At 39.3% G+C, this 14,777-nt stretch overlaps 1 long non-coding RNA gene across 1 annotated transcript; it reads right to left on the bottom strand.

Annotated features, from left to right (window-relative positions):
- Positions 1–354: 354 nt before the first annotated feature.
- On the bottom strand, positions 355–14,688 carry LOC121961228 (uncharacterized). Its single transcript, XR_006107034.2, has 6 exons — positions 14,536–14,688; positions 9,153–9,329; positions 8,966–9,075; positions 7,197–7,261; positions 6,761–6,875; positions 355–435 (listed from the first exon to the last, which is right to left on the bottom strand). It is a non-coding gene; the product is annotated as an uncharacterized LOC121961228 (long non-coding RNA).
- Positions 14,689–14,777: the final 89 nt, after the last annotated feature.

The following is a 14,777-nucleotide window of genomic DNA, read 5'->3' as shown; positions in this document are numbered from 1 at the left end:
TGCATTAGCATGTACCTTCATGTAGTGTAGCAAAGGCTATGTTTATATATTAGTTAGTTTTAATAGAATTTTTAGGAAATGTATTGGGCGCATTAGTAATATGCGTCTCAATTGGAGTTTTAACCGCATGTGCAGTAGGGCCTTTTGTCTGTTTATGGTCAGCTCTGGGTGTTGTCATGGATATGTTGTACACAAACCAACTTGTCAACAGTTTGCGAGGCTGGTATAGAGATAAATGCCAAAAAGAAAAGCCCACATTTCTGGCTGGAATAAGAAACACATCTACTTTTAAACTTTATGAAAGACTTGGACATCAGCAGGATTTTGGATATGCAGACATATAACAACACCAACCTTTTCAAAAGGGGGGTTGAAGGATGAAAGAGGGAGGCTTGAATTTTCGATCTGTCCAACAAGTGCATCACCAGTGGAAAACTGTTGAAAAAAAATAAAAATAAAATCAATTTTAATACAAAAAAAGCAAAATGAACAAAGCAGCTCCGGCGGTTCCACTTTTATATATATATTTTTGCCTTTATTATATAGGACAGATCAATAGTGTGAAAGGGGGAGAGAGAAGGGATGACATGCAGCAAAAAACAACATGTTAGGTCAAGTAAATCGGAGTATTCACAGCTGCATGTAAGGGAGAATATTCATTTTCATTAGCAATGTAAACAAGATTTCGAGGAATATTCTTGGAATGAGGGCAAAACTGGAATATTTTGTGCATGTACTCTACTTGCAGTAGCGTGACTGAAGCAGATGACCATAAAAAGAAATGTGTCACGATCTGCTGTCTCAAAAGTGGAAAAAAACCAAAACAAAACAAAACATTGAAAACTAAGTATTCAGCCTGAGGTTTTGCTCAAGGGGATTACTTTTACATATGTTTACCTCATTATTTGAAACTTTGGCCACATTTAATATGAACATCTGACATTTTAACATTATATATTGGACAGAAGATAAGGAAAAGCATGATAGGTCCTTTGACCTCCTCATAGCTCTGTCCTTAAAAGGTTTTTTTGTAGACTGGAGAAGAGTGAGGTAATAGGGTCTTGATTTGATTTGGCTATAATTCAATAAAAAAAAGGAGAATCTAAAATGAGGAAAAGTGCATCAGAGTTCTTTGAAACCAACAAAAATTTTCTGACGTAACCCCCAGAAACAGCATGATGCTTGTGAGTTCATTGCAGAAAAGAAGAGCTCATTTTTGCATGATTCTGTGCTATTTTTTGACCACAAAATCAAGTACCACAGTTAGAAAATGGCCAGTGTGGAGCCCATCTGTCCCTGTTTTACCTGACACACTATACTGGTGATCTCTCATGTGTGTCTCCTCTCCCGTCACTGCACATCATTTCCTGTCCTCCACACTTCCATCTCAGTGGGTGGGGGGACATAATAAATCAAATTAAAAGTTCTCTTCAAGGCATTAACTTCCACAGGGGAACTAATGGAATCTGGTTATGATTTATCCCACTTCCTGCTTCTTGTCTAGCTGCTCTGCTGCATATGATACTCAGCTTCACACTTACATCTTTATAGATTTAATAGAGAACGCTGTCTACCAGTTTATTAGTCTGTCTTGTAAACTTAATGAACATTCACGTAAAACAGCCACTGGTACAGTAGCTGTGGTTTTCAGGGGCAGCTTTACAAGCCTCGTGTTGAATTTATATGTTGTTTACTGGATTCTGAGCAATTTTCCAGCTATCAAAAGAGCTGAGCAGTGTGCACGCCTCTGATTTCCTGACACAGACACTGCAGTGCTTTAAATCATATGTACCTGTCTAATGGGATCAGCAAGATTACTTCCAAAAGATTACATCCACCCTCTTGAATTTAGATTTCCCCCCAAGTAGCTTCCAAGTTAAAGAAAAAATGTATTCCTCACTTTGTATGACAATAACGCAAACAGTATGTAATCCACACGTTCGTTCAAAGGCTTGACTGGAGTTATGTCATGCCTTTATGAAGTGAAATTTTCCAAAATCACAGTGAAATCACACGAAAAGAAGTGTTTAATACACCTGTTGCTGCAGTTTGCGACATGTTTGGTGCTTTTTGAAAACTTTGGGGTGGCAGAACTTAATAAGTAAACGACTCAAGTTTCGGGACATTGAACTGACATTGAGCAATCTCTTATTGTCGCGACATTTCCTGTCATGTAAAAAGCACAGTTTGGGACGTGTCTAGCCGTGTTTGACAAAAGCAGATTTTCAAATCAAGAGTTTTGGACTATTCCAGCTGTTTTTGTTTTGACAAATGTGTGCTTCTTTCTTTTTTTTTTTTAAATCAAGAGTGCGGGACACGTCTAGCTAAGTTTGTCACAACAAATGCGTGCGTGTCTTTATGGAGAGTTGAAGACATGTCCAGCCACGTATGTAAAGACTTTTTTTTTTAAATCAAGAGTTCAGGGCATATCTATCCATCTTGTAGCAACAAAATTGTTTTTTTTTTAAATCATAATTTTGGGACATATCTAGCCATGGTGCTAGCGGTAGAAGCAGTGTTTTTTATACAATAGTTGGTTGCTAAAATGAACCCCTGAACATCAATTCAAACATGTACAAGAGCAGAATTTTGTCGAAGTTGTTTTTCAGAAAAGGCTGGACAACATACCAGTGAGTAACACATTAACAGGCCTGGGTGGCAGGGATTTTTTAGAAACTGTGTAATGAGGAGACCAATGCTGGGTATGTGGATATTTGGCTCTTCGTCTCGATGAGAACTTTGGGATTAGACATGATGAGACAAGCGGCCCGTGGGACTCTGATTTTTGGATGGAGTGGTTGGATCGGGACGAATGACAGCTGCTGGGAGGAGAGTGCTGGAAGCAGACCCTGGAATGATGGACTTGCTGGACAGAGGAGAGGTTGTAAGGATGACAGGTTTGGGAGAGCTGTTGGCCACTGAGCTGAACTGGAGTGTTGTGGGGTCCACACTGAGACTGGATGTTTGAAAGGCTCAAAGTGTTGGATGCCATTCAGATGAGTATCTGATGTTCGATAGCTCCTGAGCCCGTCTCTGATGTGAAGAGCGGCTGAGACAAGAGCTTGGAAGGGACTGAGCGCAAAGAGGAGTTTAAAAAGAGGGCAGTGGTGTTACCCCAATCAAAGCTGGAAACAAAAAATGTCTGCAGAGTGTAATGACATTTTGGGAGTATGAAATAAAGGACAAGTAGGCAAGCTGAGACGATCACAGCGAGGTCCAGATTGTCACTCGTAGAAGCTTGTTCCTGCCAAGTAATCTTGGAAGGCAGAAGTATGCTTGGAGATCATGCGGCTGGCATATGTTCTGGAGGATGCAATAAGCAGCAAGTCTTTGGAGAGGAACAGCGTATTGGTGTTTCAATAAAAATCCTGAAGAGCATTACAAGGCAGTCTGACAGTGTGGACTCAGTGATGGTGAAAAGGATGAAGATATTGGTTTAAATTGGTGGAATGAAGGTGAAGTCGACATTAATTAATGAAGGAAAGAGTGAGAGTGGAGCAGCCCGCTGGGTTCCTGATGGAAGAAGCAGGGTGTCTGCAGGTATCTGACACTTAAATTTAATGTTTTAAGAATAAATTAATTTTTAACCAAATTTAAGACAGATATGATCTTTTTTTTATACAAGCATTGCAAGTTCACGTAATTCACAATTGCGTAAACTTGCAAATCACAATTGGAGACACCTGGTTCATCAAATTGATGTGTTCATCCAGACTGTCAAATCAAATCAAGGCTGAAGACATGACCTCCTTGAAGTATGTGAAGACAGAAACCTTTTTTCTCTCTCTGTTCTGATAGATGGTGAGGCCTTTCGGGGTTTCTTGAGTGACAGCACAGTGTTGAAAAAAAAAAAAAAAAAAAAAGCTTTAAAATCAGCAAAATGAGATCCAGCAGGTTCGTGATAATCTTTGTTACTGTATACAGACTTCAGCTCCGGGTTAAAAATGTCCCTCATTCACACTTGAGAACATCTAAATTGATTATAAACATGCTTCTGGCAGATTTTTCAGGGTGGAGTTATGTCTAAATCTATGAACTCATTTGGTTCTCCATATTCCTCCATGCTACACACAATGAAAGCCTGCTATTCATAATGCAAACACATAGCCACTCAGCAGATGCTATCAGCTAAATAAGTTATTTTAATGATGAGCACGCCGGAGAGACAAAGACAGACTTGAAGACTAAGCAGCATAAGAAGCAACATTATTCTACACACAAAACACTCCCACTCGTCGCACTATATTCTCATTCAACGTCACGGAAGCAAATCCATATTGGACTGTCAGCTACAGCTCATTAACTTGCCATGCTGGTTCCCATCTTGTTACTGTGCCTTCTGCTGCATTTCATTGAATTTCAGCCCTCATTTCCCCGAATTGTCATTTTGTTTGGTTATATTTTTTCTTTTTTTTCAACGAGCTAATATCAGACATGCATCCTACAGCTGCAAATTGTTTGGGAAACAAAGCATGCCTTCTGTCTCTAACACAAGCACAATTCACAACAAAAAAGTGAGCTTTAAAGATTGTGCTTGGAAACGTACTGATCATTTTATCTATTATTAAATACTGTTAGAAAAGCAAATAAGATACTTAAAAATTGGAATTTTAACAATTAAGTTCTATGAACCACTCAATTTCGAGCAACCTAAAACTTTTCTTTCTTTTTTTAAATTCTGAAACTTGAATTTTGGAGTTTATTTCAATTTCAGCTTTCAAAATTGCAAATAAAGACATTTCATAATTTAATGTTTAAGAAGATAAATTCAGAACAAACACAATTAAATGCATGGTTTTCAAAGTAAACTATTTTATTGCTATGAACTCAGTGGTGTTTAAATGTCAATTACTTAGGTCTTTTATTTGCTTCCATACAGTGGAGGAGGAAATATTCAGATTCAGTATTTAAATACAAGTACTCATACCACACTCTAAATACAGTTACTCGTAAAATCCCTCATAAAAAGCTGGAATGATGAAAAATGACTTAAACAATCATCAAAACCATTGCAAATTAATCTTCTGATTAATCAACCAATCGTTTCCACTGTCCATGTATATTTTCATATGATTTTTGTGCAAAAATCTTAATTTAAGTAACTAGTAACTGAAGCTATCAAGTATTGCAGTGTAGTAAAAAGTCAATATTTCCCTCTGAAGTGTTATAGTAGTTTTTGGTGAAAGGTGCATGAGATTTAAATGCTCAAGTAAAATTCAAGTACCTACAATTTGTCTTTGAGTAAATATACTTAGTTACATTCCTCCACAGCTTCCTCAGACTGTTTGACCCCCCAAATAATAGCTTTGAGCAAAATCAGCTGATAGGAAGAGTTGTTTTTCTTATCCGTTGGTTTTCCTTTCTCTCGTGTCGGGAACATGTTAGTTTAACCTCCTGTTAAACCCTCAGATCAGCACTGTGGCTGATTTAACCAAACGCTGATAACATCTACAGTGATTACTTTGACAGTAAACACCCTGAGTGATTGATACTGATGAGATACTACATATCAATCAGAGACAATCCTCAAAAGGAAAAGAAAAAAACCTGTTGCAACAAGCACATTCCAGCCCAGCGGCATTTATCATAATTTACAGGACTTAAGCGAATAGTTTTCGGATGGAGACGGAGATAAAAGTCTGCTTGGGTTCCTGTAATTTGACTGTCACTGTGGATCACTGCTGTGGCTTCAGATCTCCATACAGCTCCTCCACAGGAATTTCAATCAGGTGGAGAGGGGTTTCTCCACAGGGAGTTTCTCCTCAATTGGCTCAAAGCTACAAGGTCACCTAACAGTTGCCATTGGGTTCAATGCGGCTCATGCCAATATATATTCTGTGGGCGTTCCCGCCTTTAAGGAGATCATGTCAATGTCAGTTCTGAAGGGTCATGATTTTCCAACTGAGCCTTCATCAAAGGTCAGGGGGTCAAATGTCTATCAGCGCCCTTGTGTCAATCACAGGTTGACCTCTATGACCGAGGCAAGAAATGGAGAAGATGCGGATTTTCTGCTGTCGCCACAAGTCCTCATCAAGTCAAAACACAGCGACTGTTACTGGATGCTTTTGATCAGAGGTGCTATTAAAAAGGGCTGCACAATTATGGCCAAAATGATCATTCTGATTATTTTGATCAGCATTGAGATCAGGATTATCTATCATAATCATTAATTATTTTTAGGGACAAAATATTCATTGCACTTTCACATTTAAATAAATAACACTGCTTTCACTTCCATATTGTGCTACATTTCTGTAAATATTTGCACCAAAATAAGACTACATATAAGATTTAGCAGAATTTAGTGCTTCTTTGTGAAGCCAAAGCGTAATAGTATTGTACCAGATAATAATGTAGAATTGTTGATATTTGATTTGGGTTATATGGCGTGTATGCGTGTACATTTATTATAGTATAAGTTTAAATTAATAAGGAAGCAATTAATTAAAATTCAATGACTTGTGGAGAAGGATACAATAAGTTTGTACTTCTCACTCTTTTTCCAATATGTAAAGCAAGTCATCGTGTTTGACCATTTCTTTTGCTTTTTGTTTTTATTATCTGTAAATATCACTTTTTTTTCTGTCTGCTTGTTTATATAATCATTTTTCTATTTTGTTTTACATGTCAAAATTAATTAAGTGACATATACTATTTGCATTACAAATTTGGCAAAAAACAAATGCAAAATAAAATACAGTTTAAACCAGAACAAAGACTCAAAGTCCCAAATAGCGAAACATTGAAAAATGAGTCCTACCATGATAATGATGGTAATGATCTTCATCCTCGAAGAAGACCGTTATACTAGGGTTGGTCCGCCATATTTGTTTTCCTGCTGCAGTTGTGCAAACACCAAATGACGCTCACCTGGCCTGTAGTATAACAATACAACAAACAAATATGTATTTTCTATCAAAATGGATTACTTGAGAATGACTGGTAGCGCCTAAATACGAGGTAACTGTAAATTAAATTGGAACCAAAATGGCGTTTTTCCTCACTTCACTAACAAGGCTAAACTTGTCCATGCCTGTTTCATGAGGCTTCTTAATTAACTTTACACAAAAAATAACGACAAAACACACAATATTAACGTATTCACGCTGTCTCAGCTTATCTACAGGCAATGGAAAAGCTTGAAAAACAAAGAAATAGTATGCTAACTGACATGGGGAAAAACAGTTTTCACTCACCAAATCCTCCTTCAAAACTCGAACAAAAACCGGAGTCCAGCAACGCCAACAGAAAATCCTCCCTCCTAAAAAAGTTAAAATACATATTTAAATTGCTGAAACTTGCTTCTTAGCTGGTATTTTTCTTTAATCCTCCTTAGTTTGTGATTTATCTCCTTCCTTCGTCTGCTGTTGGCTCTGTTTCTCCTCTCACCAGCACGCGGTGCTACAGTTACACCGATTAACTGTCAATTTAAAGGAACAGTACACAAAATAAAATACCAAAATCAACAGTTGTGAGTCCTAAAACGCGGAAGTCCGTTAGCTTTTTAGCATTTCCGGTTCCCTCCTCTTAAAGTCTATGGGGTTCTTGAATGGGTTTTCAGTAAAATGCCTTAAATAAGGTTTGTGGTTTACAAAGATATTAAGATGTTTTGTTCTCCAACATAAAATTCGTCCATATAATTTTTGAACTTTTATGGTTTTGCTTGTCTTAAAAAAGGTAAAAGGTGGCTAAATGGGATTACAGTGTTTGTCGCACTCGAACTTTTGTAATATTTTTCAACGTAATCTGTTTTTACAGTGTTTACAGTGGTGACACTTAAGTTGTGTTTTTGAATGCATCAAAAAACTTATTATGACCTGTACTGCCACCAGGGGGTGATAGAGATGTTTTGGCAAGTCTATGGCAAACTCATGAGGTTAGTAGCTTGGGTTAAGTTATTTTCTTAACGCTACACTGCCTTACTTCATAAGTGACAGTTATATTTAAATATTAAAGGCCCATTGTGTAAAATTTAGGGAGATTTCGTGGCATAGCAGTAAGGATTGCAGATTGCAACCACTGGGATCTTCCCCTGGTTACAATACAATCAATACTCATTGTTCAGGAGATTTTCACTGGGAGCTGAATTATCAGCGGGGGTTTCTTCCTCTCCAAATCAAACATACACTGATATAAATGTATGAATTTAGAAATAAACAGCTCATTCTAAAGAAATGAACACACAATGATTCTTATTAAACATATACGTATTATAATGTATTCCACTTTTGACAAAATATCCCCTAAATCCTACGCACTAAACATGTTTCCCAGTCCATCAAAATGTTAAAAGCCTTTATTAAGTCAGACATATTTGTTAAAATGCCACCTGGTTTTAACCTCACAGGGTCTTAATCATGATGGAAATAGCTTTGAGATCAAAAACAGTCATTGTTTTAACTAATATGTCCAACTTAATAAATGTTTTTAATAAAACTTCTGTCCTTGAACTCAAGTTTTCTGTTCTGTGACTAAACCTATATGGAAGTTTTGTATTACAGGTCGTCAAACAAAAAGTGACGTTTACACTGAGTGCTCAAGCTAAAGAGAGTGCTAGTGTCATCCGTCTTTGACAATGTAAACACCTGAAGTTCCCTAAAGGATCCTTTACGCAATAATTTTAAACACCAGCAGACAGCTAAATGGGACACTTTGTAACGATCATGGCATTGTTTGAAGTGTAAAGATGGATGGATAATTTATGCATCAGCAGGCAAAAATAAACCCCCTGATATAGTGGCGTTTTCTGCTATCTCTCAACGCATCTTATCAAGATTCTTTAGGATTTTTCCAAAAGTTCAAAGGTGAGCACTTTCTGCCTCAGAGTGGATGAAGCTCACAGGATATACAACCTCATTAGGCTGAGAGCCAGCGTCTCCAAAGAAGCGCAAGGCCCAGCCACCATCAATTTATACACATCAGCAGATTGGTCGGATCCACAGAAGCCGCTTCCTCCACACGCTACCTGCATTATGACCAGATGTGCCAGGAGCTGCAGCCCCCGATCCAGCGACGCATGACGAATGGCTGAATTTCACCAAAGGCCAAAGGTCAAGCCGTATCCCTTACCCGACCCTGGCATTAGACACAGATGCATGATGTCAGTTCCCATGTGTTGGGACGGGAAGGTGACTGCAGAGCTTTTGACACACCTAAGACTTCCCCATGGAGCCGCAATCCCGGGCATCCATGAACCGTGAACCTTCAGTTCCCAGATGCCCACCTCAAATTATCCAGTCCCGGAGGAGCCGCATGCTTTCTTCCATTCACCTTCACCCGCCATTCGCCTCCGCCAAGCAGCCCCCCAGACACCAACCAAAACCAGTCACCTGTGGAAGGAAGCACACACAAGAAGAGGTTCAAATTATGTCTCAGCTTGTAGGTCATGGTTTCAGCGTGCCCCGGCCTTGTAACTCCTGGTGCACAGCAGCTTCTTTTTATTATTTAAGAGAGAAAGAAAAAATGAAGAGAAGAGAAAACGAAATGCACTGATGGTAAACAAACGTAATATAACAGTAATACAGGCTACTGGTTTTAAGGTGGTATGAAAGTTTATGGTTTTTATTTTGTGCACATTTGCTTAAATACATAATTGCAAAAAACGAAAAACAGAGAATTTGTCCCTCACATTGTGCTTAGTTGTTTAAAAAAAAAAATCACTACCATGTTTGTCGCCTTAGCCAGCCGCGTTAACTTATGTGCGCTTTTCTCCGTGAAACTCCGGCAGTGTCTTGTGGACAATAAAACTTCACATAGATTATGACTGAATTTTCATTTGTGGGTGAACTATCCCTTTAAAACTAATATTAACTGATAAAAATAATGATACTAATTGTCCTTTAATGTAAATTGCAATTTTGTGAAACCGTGATATTTTCTGAGACAGTTATTGTACCTTAAAATTCAAATGCTGTTGTAACCTGAGTCGACAGCTATGGAAAATAAATTTAACTTTATGTTACACTACATGGAAGGTTATTCACAGAATATTTCTGTAACTACTACTTTAAACACAACAAAATTCCATTTTTCCAAAACTTTCAATGAATTTTTTACTAATTCCATGACATCCTCAGGCCAGGAAATTTTATTGTGAAATTCCGTGACTTTTCCAGGTTTTCCATGACCATGGCAACCCTGTATATATTGAACACTACACAGACCCTCCACTCAATGAGTAAAAAAAAGGCACCGCTGCACTCTTGTCTTTCCACCAGGAATATCAACATCTGCTTTTTTTTTCCACAGAAAAATGGTCGAACTAATCCAGCAACTACTCATGTTTTGTGCTGCAGCTTTAAGGATGAATGGAAGATAATTTTGCATACAGCAGATGTTGAACTCAACAATGTGTTATCTGTGTCATTACTGCATTAAAGCTGATTTCATGCAGCTGTTTTCATGCTGGAAGTACAATGAGGCTCCACTCTGAACACAATGTGTTGCCAGAGATGTTCTTTCCAAAAAAAAAAAAGAAAAAGAAAAGAAAAGAAGTGGTTTGTTTTTCCTCTTCATTGTTACATTATGGTATTGCTTTTCCTCTGCATTAGTCCCAAATGTATGCCCATACCTGCCAACAAGTGAGACCTCAAAAATAGGGAGGATTTCTAAACCAAAATGAGTTTCAGACATGAGCAAATTATGGGACAGTGGTGGGCCCCTGGGCGCAGATATGCAAAGGGCTCTGTTGTTTTAAGTGTTTTTGTAGTTGTTACATGTCTTTGTGTTTTTTGTGTCTCTGGTGTAGTTTTGTCCTTTTTGGTCATTGTTTGGTGTTTTTTTGTTGTTGCGTCTCCTTATAGATCCTTTGCAACTCTTTTAGTGTCTTTTTAGCTGCGTTTACGCTGCCTGTTCAAGATGGGAATATATCACGCTGTTAAACCACTTAGCCATTCTGTATATAACATCCGATTGTGTAACGACAGAGAGGTCTCACCTCTGAGCCTCGATTGGAGGTAGAAACAGCGCTGAAAAGAGGTCTGTGTAAAACATACAGCTGGAAAGACGTCACCATGGGCTGCACGGGTGTGACATTTGATGGCGACTTTGATGGCGTGTTATGTGTGCAACCCATTGTGGGAGATATACAAAGCAGCTGTAAGCTTAGTGGCTAATTCAAAGAAGAACAGTAGCCATAAATGTCCGTAAATTGGGAAAACAACGCGGTCCGGAGCTCTCTGACCTCTGAGCAGAAGATGAGATCAGCTGCTATATAACAGGGATGGTAAATGATCGTTATTGACATGTTAGGCCTTTGTCATTGTTTAGAAACACTGCCAATGCATATATTGTGTCACACAAGAGGCTGATGCTGTTGTGAAACATGTTATGCCAGTTATGCTTCTTTTGATTGCGGGATGCCACAATGAAGTGCATAATCACACATTTGAGTGAAATGATGCCTCTGTCATTTCATGCTGTGTAAAATTCAGGGGTGGTATGAAGAATGACTTTGTTGCAGCTCTATAGCACAATCTCTGTGGAAAAGCGGTTTTTGAGGTAATTTTGAGTCCCTTTCTGGACAGTAAATGTTAGTTTTAGTGACATTTTACAGGTGAAGGCCGAGCGTCTGGAAGACAGCTGCACACTTCTGAAAAACCGAACGATGCACCCGCCTGTCATTGCAGCCATGGACCATAGCAGCAGTGGCCGATTTTAAAAATGTGTTGCTTTTTGAGGGGACACTCTTGCAGGTAGTTAGCTAAGGCATGTGAAACACCATCAGCATGGACACAAGGTGTCCACTGGCAGCCCCTCCAGATTCATGGGGTCAGAGGGTCAGAGAAAGAGGATGATTGGGGGAAGCTCCATCAGGAAGAATCAGTACACTTTTAGGATTGGCTTATACATGTGTTGCGAGAAACAGAAACTAGGAGAGGCCAATGAAAAACACAAGTGTTTAAGGAATATCAAGAGGAATGGCAAGTATGATGAGGCGTTTACCTGCAGTCGCACCCAACCCATGTGGGCCCAGCAGGCGCCACTCTCTGGTCCCGGAGGGCCGGAGAAGAAGGGAGAGACGGGGATATGCCAACAAGTAGGAGACAAAATATTCTAAGTTGTAGGGCTTATACACACTGCCCGAAACAGGTTATTATCAAAAAAAAGGAAAAAAAAGTGGGAAAATTTGTTATAAACTGTGAGAAATACAGAAGAAACCTCGGTAGGAAAGTGGGAAAGAGCAATAAAAAACGAGTTTTCTCAGAAAAAAAATGGGAGGGATACCAAGTATGTGAATTCCGGCAAAGTCCATTCATGAATCCCAACAATATAAAGTTTTACAAAAGTGTGTTTCCAGTTTAAAAAATAAATTGTGTTCAATTTTTATGGATCCACATGATTTATAAGGTTTGTCATGACGTTGTTTTATGACCTTATGGCTTGTCATAGCTGACTTACATCTCCGTACTGCATAAATCCATGCAAAACAAAGGACCATTTATCAGATTATAGAGTGCCTGGATGGCAGCTGCAGGGAGGGTATGTTGGCCCGGTGTCACCCATCACTTATAAATTGGGGCTTGTGTAAACTTCCTGCTGTTTTATATGCTTCCTGAGGTCAGGGGTCAGCTGACGAGCATGACCAATCACAAGATAAATCAGCGTCTGAAAGCATTTTGTCATCTGCATTAGAATTCGATTTGCTTTAATTCATTGTAAAGAGCCTTCATTAGCGCTGCTGTTACTCATTTTGATGGATGATGTTGTGAACGGTGAGCTTACATACACACTCCTGCAGATGCTGCATTAGTGGAAAGTGCTGAAACGTAACACGGGGTTGAGTTAACATCGCAAATTACTTCAGAAGAGTTTGCATGTGCATTCAGTTTAGTTTTTAAGGGTTCATACCTGGAGGTTTTTATATCACTGTCACGGCTGGTGTGTGCAGGGGAACAGGGAGAGGACCGAAATGCAGATGATGCAGGCTGACTGGTAGAGTATAATGATATATTGCAGCAGAGAGCATATATAGGTTTGCAGAATCCTGAGACAACCAAGGGTGGTGAAGGAGGGACAAACAAAGGCTGTGATAATGTGCAAAATGTCAAATGGCCATCATAAAAACTTAATATGTCTTGTTGTTGTCTGCTTCTTGGTTCAAAATGTGTGTGACACCATCACTTTAAAAAAGTTTTAATGTGTTCGAAGATTGTTCAAAAACTCAGCGCAACTTTAATTTATGCAGGTGGTATGAATTCCTTCTTTCTGATAAACTTTCTGATTTTAACAAAGGACATCAAAATAAGTCTTGCAGGTGGCCAAAATGCTTTATACATCATTGGTTCATTGCTTCAGTAGCCTTTATTTATTCGTGCTTACATTTCAGTCTGGAGGCCCCTAAAGATCGAGCCAATCAAACCTTGAGTGACACACTGATTGAGGCTCTGACAGGTTAATCAATGCATCCTGGATTAGTGGGAGGACTGTCGTCTGCATAACTGCTACCTTTAATTATTGCTACTGCTTTGCTTGCTGGAACTCGGCAGCGCTTTTAAATAACAATCTTACGTGTGAAAGTGGAGCTGAAGCATTGCCAAGTCTATTTTCTCTCTCTCAGTTTAGATAAGAAATGTTAATCAAAGTTTTCTTAAAGGTATTTTCTGGTGGTTTAAAAAAATCACATACAATCTTCCAAGAAAATTATAGCTCCAACAACAAGATCTGCAGCATCAGTTAGAGCTGTTTCTTCAGCCAGACTGGTGCTGCAGTGTCAAGGCAATGCAGCACTTTAGCAGCTGAGTAAAAGCGATGGAAATCAAATTTTCCACTTTTCTTATCAGCTCTGATTTGAATCACTCCCACTGCTGAGTCTAACACCTTCTAAGCTTGAAACTAGAATCGCTAGAGAAGATTATATTACTGGAGGAGGATATATGACTTCACTCTCATGTGGGGGGGCTGCTGATGCGTCCAAGGTTATCCCTGTTTCGTCAAAAGGAAGAGGCTCATTATGCCAAACAATCAGGCCATCACACGGATTATAAACATATGTGAACAAGACGCAGCATTAAGGTATCATATGGAGCTTGGAGGATACTCAAAAATTTGGAGCAAACAAACACACCCGTATCATCTATCAGCCGTCAGTTTTTAATTTCAGCACCAACCTTTGCCAGTGGAAGACAAACCCCTAAACCCCTAAAGTATGGAAATCAATTAATTTGACCAGCCCCTCCCCCTCCCTATATCACTCTGAGTTGTTTGTCGTCCCGTCTGCCACACAACAATTCAGTTACAATGAGGTCTGCGACCCGTCACTCCCCATTATCTTGATTACTGCTGCAGGGTGACCCCCAACAGAAACCAGCACGACTTCAGGTCCAGATCAATAATCAAACCCAGTACACATCTACAGATCAAAAGAAACGCCCAATCCTGTGGAGTTACTCCGACTTTAAGTAAATGAGTTGCAGCGAGAGGCCATATAGAGCCAAGATGTTTAATTAGTTTGACCCTGTGAGTGCCATGGGAGCGTCTCCGCCCAGAGTAGATGAACAGTGCTAATTAGCCGAGTGGATGATCGGGAATACTCACAGGTAATTCCATTCAAGGCTCCGATTGATTGGGTCAGGATTAAGCTGTGGACTCATTTACCCCGGGGACCGTGTGGGGCGGACATCTTTGTCTCTGTTCTAGATTGAGTTGGACGTCCATCTGCACAAGTGGGTCAATCACTTCACTTTGTAGTGACCGCTGTAATCACAAGAGCCAAAGATGTGTTTTGACTATTTGAGTTTAAAGCAGAGACAAGAACAAAGAAGAGACATGCAGCACAT

Source organism: Plectropomus leopardus, chromosome 22 (genome assembly GCF_026936395.1).
Source record: "Plectropomus leopardus strain MGB_pleo_1.0 chromosome 22, ASM2693639v1, whole genome shotgun sequence".
NCBI lineage: Eukaryota > Metazoa > Chordata > Actinopteri > Perciformes > Serranidae > Plectropomus > Plectropomus leopardus.
The sequence above is the reverse complement of the archived record's forward strand: the minus strand, read 5'-3'. Positions and strand labels throughout refer to the sequence as shown.